Source organism: Panthera leo, chromosome D1 (assembly GCF_018350215.1).
Source record: "Panthera leo isolate Ple1 chromosome D1, P.leo_Ple1_pat1.1, whole genome shotgun sequence".
Lineage (NCBI taxonomy): Eukaryota > Metazoa > Chordata > Mammalia > Carnivora > Felidae > Panthera > Panthera leo.
In genome coordinates, this window is record NC_056688.1 from 25,249,593 (window position 1) to 25,258,558 (window position 8,966).

The window sequence follows — 8,966 nt, forward strand, 5'->3', positions numbered from 1 at the left end:
TCTTCGGCAGAACCATCTTCTCCATTAGGCTGAACAGCTTCGGAACAGAAACCACGCCTTTTGCCTTGGGGTCATGCACACATCTAGTTCATATGAGCCACTCAATCTATGCCTGCCTGGTCAATTGATGTAAACTGATGTAAACTGTGAGTTTCTTCTTAAAGGAGTTGATGGACATGAATTGGCAGAGAGGAGATCTGAACTGATGTCTAGGGAATTAGACCTTGTGAACAAAATGGAATGAAATTTGATTACGTGGATCTCTTGCAACATCGTAATTCCATTCCAGAGTGGAAGTCTCCACTTTAGGAGAGCTAAGCTCTCGTATCTAAGCTTCCCTAAGGGATCCCAGGATGGGATATGATCTATTCCACAGGCCATGTCCTCTTTCCCCTTTTGACTTCTGATTCTTAGCATTGCAGAAATATTACTCCCAGAAATAAACTGACCTTTTGAAAAGTAACCAAAATCATGCATTCCAGCCGAGGACAATGAACTTGATGTTTAAAAAATACATTTCTGTGCCAACATAACGAACTTGTTGGCTACTACTCCATTCTCTCAGTTTTTAGATAAACATAAATGTGATTCTCAAACATTTGTCTTACTAAAAATGCTTTTTTTCTCTACCTTAGGAAAATGCTATTGAAAATCCAGTGGGGTGGTTAAACACTACCTTGTATCAAGTCAAGATTGTGGAATTCTTGTTTCAGTTGTGTGACTGTCCTCCAATGACTTGCATCATCCAGATAGATTTGGATGTGAGTGCAATGTGATAAAATTTTAATTCCACGATGATAAATGTGGGAGCTAAAATATAAAGCCTTGCTTTGAGTCAGATTGATTCATTCATCACTAATAATAATAATGGATATTGGCACAGCAAGTGACAGTTTACCAAACTGTATTTATTGGGGTTTTTTTATAGGATCCTCCCAACAAATTAGGGAAATGTTTTATTATTACTGCCATTGTCTATATCTTATGGCCACAAAACTAAAATTTGGAAACATTACATGATTTACCAAAGAGCAAAGATAAGACAAGGTTTGGAAACTTGCACGGTATAGCAGAAATTATGGTGGCTCCAGCCAGACAAAACTTGGTTTGACTTTTGGTTCCTCTACTTACCAGCTTTGTGATCTTTAACCATAAGAGCCATTACAACAAATATTTATTTAGTGCTCACCATGTGCCAGTCAATGTCCTAAGCACTTGGCTTGTCTTGTATCGTTTAATTTTCATAAGAGTTTATAAAGTACATTCCATCATTATCCCCAGCAATGGCTGATGAAATGGACACAAAAGGATAAGCAACTTGCCCAGAATTTTCTAACTGCTAAGTGGGAAAAAACAGGATTTGAACCCAAGTAATGTGACCCCAGAGTCTAGCCTCCTAACCACTAGGAAATAGTATTTCCCTGTGAAGTTAGTTTATCTTTCTTACCATCAATTTTCTCATCTATTAAAGAGAGGTGGGGTGCCAGGGTGGCTCAGTTGGTTAAGCATCCAATTCTCGGTTTTGGCCCAGGTTGTGGTCTCATGACTCATGAGTTCAAGCCCTGCATTTGGTTCTGTCCTGACAGTGAGGAGCCTGCTTGGGATTCTCCTCTCTTTCTTCCTCTGCCCTTTCCCAGCTCTCTCTCTCTCTCTTTTAAAATAAATTTAAAAACTTAAAAAAAATTAATATTAGAGAGAGACAATGCTACCTACTTTGCAGGATTGTTAGAAAATTAGAAATAATATCCATCAAGTACCTAATAAAATTCCAGGTACATAGAGAGCTTTCACTAAATTTTCAGATTTTACTAACCCATATGATATTTTCTATGACACACTATGCCGGGATTTCTAACCTGAACCTATATATGGGTCCACAAATGAGCTACAGAGAAACTGCAAAGGTGTGTGTGTGTGTGTGTGTGTGTGTGTGCACGCGCACATGCATGCATTTTTTTCTACAGAAACTGTCTGTAGTTTTCATCAGCCTCTCAAAAATATCCATGGCCCCAATAAAACAGTACCACTTTGGATTATCTTGAAACAAGCCATACATTCTCTGCCTCTATTTTTTCATATGGAAATATATTCAAATATTTTCTTCAGTCAACATCAGCAGCAGAAATGAACTGGTGAATTCGGCTTACTGTTATCCAACTTTTAAGTACAGGTTATTTTTAAAATCCATTTATTTAGACGGGTATAATAGAGTTTGAGAATTTCTGCCTTCTGTATTCTCCCCTGGCTCTATTTGGGGTTGGAGAAAAGTTTTCCTAAGTACGTGTGAGTGCGTGTGTTTCCATGAGCCCTCAGGGTGAGTGAATTCTGTGAGGCAGGCTGAAGGCCTGGCCTCAATTGGCTGCCCTCCACTTATCGGAAAGCAGTGTCCATGTTTATCCTGTTCCCTAATTAATCTCATCCCAGCCAACAGCAGACTACCACCAGCAGCTTTATGTCTCACAACATTTGGCGACCATGTGGAATGCTGGGGAATGCTTGTGGTCCTTGCCTTGTTTGTCTCCGTGACTCACTGGGCTCTGCCAGGCTGATGAGAAGTGGGTGTCAATGGGCACGCCAGCCCTGTAGCCAAAAGAGCTTCATGGGAATGGGCACTGCCAGGGAGTCCAGAACCTCACACAGTCAAAGGACAGTACAGGCATCCGATGCTGATTTGTATGAGATTTACAGCAAGTTCAAACCAGCCTAATCCTATTTTTAGTGAAGAAGTTGGTGGTGAGATCACAAAGGGCCTTACTTAATAAGTCACCCTATCTGAGAATGCACAAGGAAACAAATGCTACGAACAGTGTGAAGTTGTGATCCCCCCTCCTGTTCCACACTGGCTTTCTCACCATTTCTTGTCTTTTATTTCTGCGTCTCCGTCACCACTTCTGCCCACTTCCTTCAGCTGGTTCTTTGAGAAGCACAGCTGGATTTCATGAGTTCAGTGAGTAGAACTAAATATTCCTGGGCAAAATCAAGGTATGAAAGTTATGATATCTCCTTGAGTACGTAGTCCATGGTCTTTGAAAGATTCTAGAGAAAGACCATAAGGTCCTCTCCAAACCCTCTTGCTCTTAGATACTTCATTAGGGCTTTGCCATTTTCAATGTTGGATGCATTTTAACGTGAAAGTGTAATTGTTCACATTTATGTAGCTCCATTGACCAGAGTCTCTGATGTTATTATAATCATCTGTAAGGTATGCAAAGGAGAATTGAAGACAAGAATACCATTTTAAGTGGTATAAGGCTTTAAAGGTTTTAGACCATGATCCCTATTTTCTTACCTATGAACTAATGTATCATTTTTAACAGGTAATGCCCCAAATTGTGAAGTATACTTTAAAGCCCAATATTAATCAGAGGAGACGGTTAATAAGCAATGCTTGGTTTATTTTGAAACTCTAGAAAACACTTAGTGGAGGTGTGAATGAAACTTCAAATTGATGATGACCTCCCTTAACTTAAAGAAAAACTCTCTTCAAACTTCCCACCTAAACTATCATTTTATCTCTCGCCTTCCTTTCTCAGTCACATTTCTTGTTCTCCTCCCACACATTGCCCAAAACCTGTAAGCTGGGTTCTTCTCTCAACACCTATAGAAACTAGCTTCCTATAAGTGATGTATCTAAATACCATTCCCCATCTCAGAACTCCTTTCCTGCTCATTCTCTTTGAACCCTCCACAGCGATGCTTCCCCCAACTACCCTACAGATTCCGCCTTACTTTCTGTCACCCATCCTGCCACTATTTTCCCTGCCACTTATTTTGACATTTCTATTGGCCCATTTTGTGGAAAGCTTTACTATCAGATATACTCATTATCCACTGTTGCAGCTTGTTCCTTTACCTGAGAGTACTTACTAAATGTCCAATCATGCCTTGGAAGTCTGCTTCTACCAATATAGCAGAGACTATAAAAAGCTCCCAGGTACAAAATCCCTAGAAATACCAGATAAATATATAAGAAATCATTCAGATATGAAGAAACTACCCAGGACACATGAAAATAGGAGGAAAACCAAAATCATAGGCAGGATGTTGAATAATCCTGAGGCTGTCTTTTCAAGAAAAATCCGAATTCACAATTTTGACCACCTACCACACAGCCTCCTGTGACTATGGTATGAAAACCCCAAACTTGAGATAGACTAAAGAAAGAAAAGCAAAACATCTTCCAAAATGTTCTCTCTCATTTGTTATCTGCCTAAGCAAATGGAATCACAGATTTTTCTGCCAGTCATCTCTGCGGTTTCTGTGTCATCCTCTCCCCAGTAACCTGTAACCTGTAACCTGATCTCCAGTGTACCCAGAAAAGAGTCTTGGCCCTCAGGTGTCTTTAGGGTTAGTTCCTATTAATTCTTCCCACTGGATAAGTTCATGTGGCTGGGCTTCTCTCTTGGTTATCTCAGGCATTCTCCAAATCCTCTGATGAGGCTAAATTCCTTCTGTGTTAAGCAGGAACACTGACACTATCTAATTCTTACCAGACTCTGCCTTGACGATCTTCTGTGCCACCACAGTGTGACCTCAATGATGCTGCCATGTCATTTGGAGCATCACATTTGCCTAAATTCTCTACTGGTCACACCAAACCTACAACTTCACATCCCAGTCTATAGCCCTCAGCCTGGATATTCATGCTAGCAAATATAGCAACCTGAGAAGCTGCTGCCTACATACTTTTCCCTCTTTCCTGGAAGGGAACACTTCTAACTTAAGAGGGAGACACCTTGAAACAAAACTTAAATTTTACCAACGACTGGGATTCGTGTATTTCTGAGCATGTATCTGGGGAATTGGTATATCGGGTATGGTCATGCCTACCCAAAGTTCACGTGCATGAGAATGTGATGAGTATCTTGGGAGAACACACATCTCAGGGAAGAAAGGGTTAGGGAGAGAATACAGGCTAAGATATAAAGCCTTGGTCATTGAAAAGAAGGAGCAACTTTGAGTTTAACACAATATCAATTTCTATTTCTCATATACCCCTCTAAGCCCAGAACCCTATAAAATCCTGTGTGTAAGCTGCATAGAAATGGTGTGTCTGTTACAGGGATAAAATGCAGAGAAGTGAAAGTCTTTTTTGTGCTATGATAATTACCAGGCTGAATTTCTGGTTGCCATCTTGTACTCAAAAGTGAAAAGAAATCTCAGGCCTAGGTTTGGTGGGAGGGTTGACAGAAAAAGATGACATTTGTCCTCACAACAATACAGTGCCCCAGAGTCCAAGAGACTGAAACTCTGGCTTCAAATTCAGCATAGAAGAAGAAAGGAAGCAAAGGTCAGAGTGGCATGAGATTAAGGAAGGTCCAGGAAGAAGCAATAGGCACAAGAGTAAAATTTCAAGATATTGACTTGGTACAAGTGTTTTAGCTTCAAGGGGTTCCCAGCTCCCCACTTTCCACTCAGTAGGCCTACATCTCACTAAGATTCGCCAGCTTCACATTCCCATTGCACTCTCTACACAAAGTAGGTTATCAAGAAGAGGATGTGGAGGGGCACCTGGCTGGCTCAGTCAGTTAAGCATCTGACTTTGGCTCAGGTCATGATCTCGCGGTTCGTGAGTTCGAGCCCCGCGTCGGGCTCTGTGCTGACAGCTTGGAGCCTGGAGCCTGCTTTGGATTCTGTGTCTCCCTCTCTCTCTGCCCCTCCCCCGCTCATGCTCTGCCTGTCTGTCTGTCTGTCTGTTTCTCACACAAATAAACATTTTTAAAAAAATTTTTTTTTAAAAAAGAAGAAGCTGTAGCAACTAGTGCCAGAGTACCAGGTTATGCTGTAATAAGTTAATATAACCCACAAATACTTACTACAACCCCTTCCCATGTGTCCTGGTCAAGCAACTCAGGCTTGCTTAATTATAATTAGCTCCTATTATCAGTCTTACATCTCTTTCTCTTTCCTTATCTTTATTTTTGTGCCATGATCAAAAGTACATTTTTCAAAGTCTCGCCCCCTCCTACCTCTTAACAATGTATGAATCCTCATATCCCCTGATATACCTCCTGGAAAATTAATATCACAGGTATGCGATGAAAATTACTATGATATCTTTCTCTGAACAATAACTGAATGAAATGACTGGCCTAGCTGGAAGCAGAAAGAGATGATTCTAAATATACAATTCCCCTCTTAGGCAAAAGGAAATTGATCTCATGTTGAACTGTATCCACTTGACACTGACAGAATAGCTTACTATGTAATTAACATAGTAGAAATTTTGAATGGATAACAGATGGAATCGTATTGTGTCTTCTGGTCATCACTCCAGAGAATGAATAGACCCCAGTGTTTCTAAGCACCCTGGACAGTTCCTTTGCTCTCATCAGTCCTACCCTTGCATCTTTCCATTTGAATAAATGGGTCATATTATCACTACACAGGTTTAAAAATTGTATATCAGAAAGTATCTCAGCTGTCATCTTGCACAACTTCTTTTTTGAGAAGTGAAGAAGCTTAGACCCAGGGGCCAATTACTTTGTCCAACGTCACTGCTATCTTGTCCAGAATAAAGAACAACAACAGCTACAACAACTTAAGTCTCATGAGTCCTATTCTGAAAGCCTTCTCTACAACATATTGAGGTTTCCTAAGTTCCTCTTAATCATTACTTTGAAAGTAAGAGAATCCAAGAAGGTTGGGAGACTCTAAACATATTTATTTGCCAAAGTTAACATTCTCTCCTTTTCCACTCATCTTCATAATCTGAAAGTGTGGTTTGGAAGAAACTTGTGTCATTCTTTCTACCTAGTTGAGGTTAAAACTATGCCATATTTATCTATATTTTTGTTCATTTTTTTTCTCATGCCTCTCTACATGGTTAGGACATGAAGATGTCACAAAAACCAGTGTCTCCAAGGAGCATGCCCCTCATGCAGGAAATAAGAGATTACATTTCCTCTAAGACATTACCTTATATGTACATAAAATATGGTTGATTCAAAATGCTCTTAACCTAATAATAAATCTTTGAATGTTAATTGTGCCTTTATTTCCAGCACACATTTGTATCAATAACCTCATTTTTAAATCACTAGGGCCTTTTGCTACTGTTGTTTTTGTTGAAAGCTAATGCTGGAGGTGATGTGCCCATAGGAACCTCTAAAAATCCATTTTTAAGTTTATTTTTATTTATTTCAAGAGAGAGATAGAGAGAAAGCAGGGGAGGGGTAGAGAGAGAGGGAGACGTAAGCAGGCTCTGCGCCATCAGCACAGAGCCCAATGCAGGGTTCGAACTCACAAACCATGAGATCACGACCTGAGCCGAAATCAAGAATCAGATGCTTAACTGACTGAGCCCCTAAAAATTCATTTTTACATAGCATTACTTACACTCATCCATTCTTTCCTTTCTGCTTTACAGCTCTATTGGCATCTTTCCTTTTCAGTCAGTTTCTATTAATGAATGTTAACATATCATGTTTTAGGCTATGCTAAGATGAAATAGTGTCAAAAGAAATAAACCTTTCAACAGCCATCATCGTTTCCTCTTTTCCTGATTTTCCTACTGCAGTAGAAGTTTTCTTCCTTTTCTTAAATGTCCTTTATCTTGACACCTTTTTCTTTTAGCTACTATACTGCTAATATATCATATTTACCAACGTAACTGTTCTAGAATACATCTGATTCTTAATTCTTAAAATCTTATATATCTAGTCTCACCTTTCATCCTTTCTGATCAACTAAAGTGAAAGCCACAGCAACCTCCCCCACCTCCACCCCCCCACTTAACCTTTCTTATCATCTGCAGGACCAGAACTGTTGCAAGAGTTATTTCTGCTGTTAGAAAGATTATAACAATCGAGTTGCCACAGCCCTACATTTCGTTTGTATCCCTCCTCACCCTATATCTAGAAATCAGACTTCTAGCATTTCTTCTTTGAATATGATGTGGCTATAGTGTCATCAACAACACTCATTTTTTTTTAACACCCAAATGCCCTCCTTATTCCCCATCACCTATTAAAAAAAAAAAATATGGCACCTTCACGAATTTTCATGTCATCCTTGTTCAGAAGCCATGCTCTTCTTCTCTGTATCATTCCAATTTTAGTATATGTGCTGTTGAAACAATCACATTCATAGATTGTTGTATTCAAAAAGACTTTTCAGAACTCTCTCAGAAGCACAATATCACATACATTAGGGCCACAATTGTAAAACTTCTTTATATTAATTTTCTGGACATTTAGAAGCATAAGCAGAGTACTTATTCTTGGCATATCTTTTTTAAGCTTATTTATTTTGAGAGAGAGAGAGAGTGTGTGTACAAGTGGGGGGAGGGGCAGAGAGAGAGGGAGAAAGAGAGCGAGGGAGAAGCCCATGCAGGCTCCGTGCTGTCAGTGAAGAAGACACAGGGCTTGATCCCATGACTGTGAGATCACAACCTGAGCCAAAATCAAGAGTCGAACACTCAAATGACTGAGCCATCCAGGCACTGCCTTGGAATATCTTTATAGACTTTAATCAGTTTCTTAGCTGTAGCAACCTCTAAAAGTGTCACAAATATTTTTTTGAAGACTTTATTTTTATTAAGACAGTCCTATTATTTTAAATTTTGTCCTAAACTTTCTTACTTTCTTGTAATCAATTTTCTTTTTTCTTCTTCTTCTTCTTCTTTGTTTTTGTTTTGTTTTGTTTTGTTTTTTTGAGAAAGAGAGAGTGCGAGCGGTAGAGGGAAAGAGCAGATCTTAAGCAGACTCCATGGCCAGTGTGGAGCCCAACAAGGGGCTTGATCTCACAACCGTAAGATCATGACCTGAGCCAACATCAAGAGTCGGACACTTAATCGACTGAGCCACCCAGGCGATCCCTCTTGCAATCTTTTTAAAAGTTGAATTTTTGTTTAATAAATTTGAAATTACTGGCATTGCCAGTAGACTTGTCTTTTAGACCCTGTTATGTTTTAGTAAGAAAAATCTCCAGGTGGTCAGGTGAGGCCAGATAAATACTGCTAAATA

The 8,966-nt window shown here is 39.6% G+C and overlaps 1 non-coding gene across 1 annotated transcript; it reads right to left on the minus strand.

Annotated features, from left to right (window-relative positions):
* Positions 1–7,976: 7,976 nt before the first annotated feature.
* On the minus strand, positions 7,977–8,083 carry LOC122201477. Its single transcript, XR_006194189.1, has one exon. It is a non-coding gene; the product is annotated as a U6 spliceosomal RNA (small nuclear RNA).
* Positions 8,084–8,966: the final 883 nt, after the last annotated feature.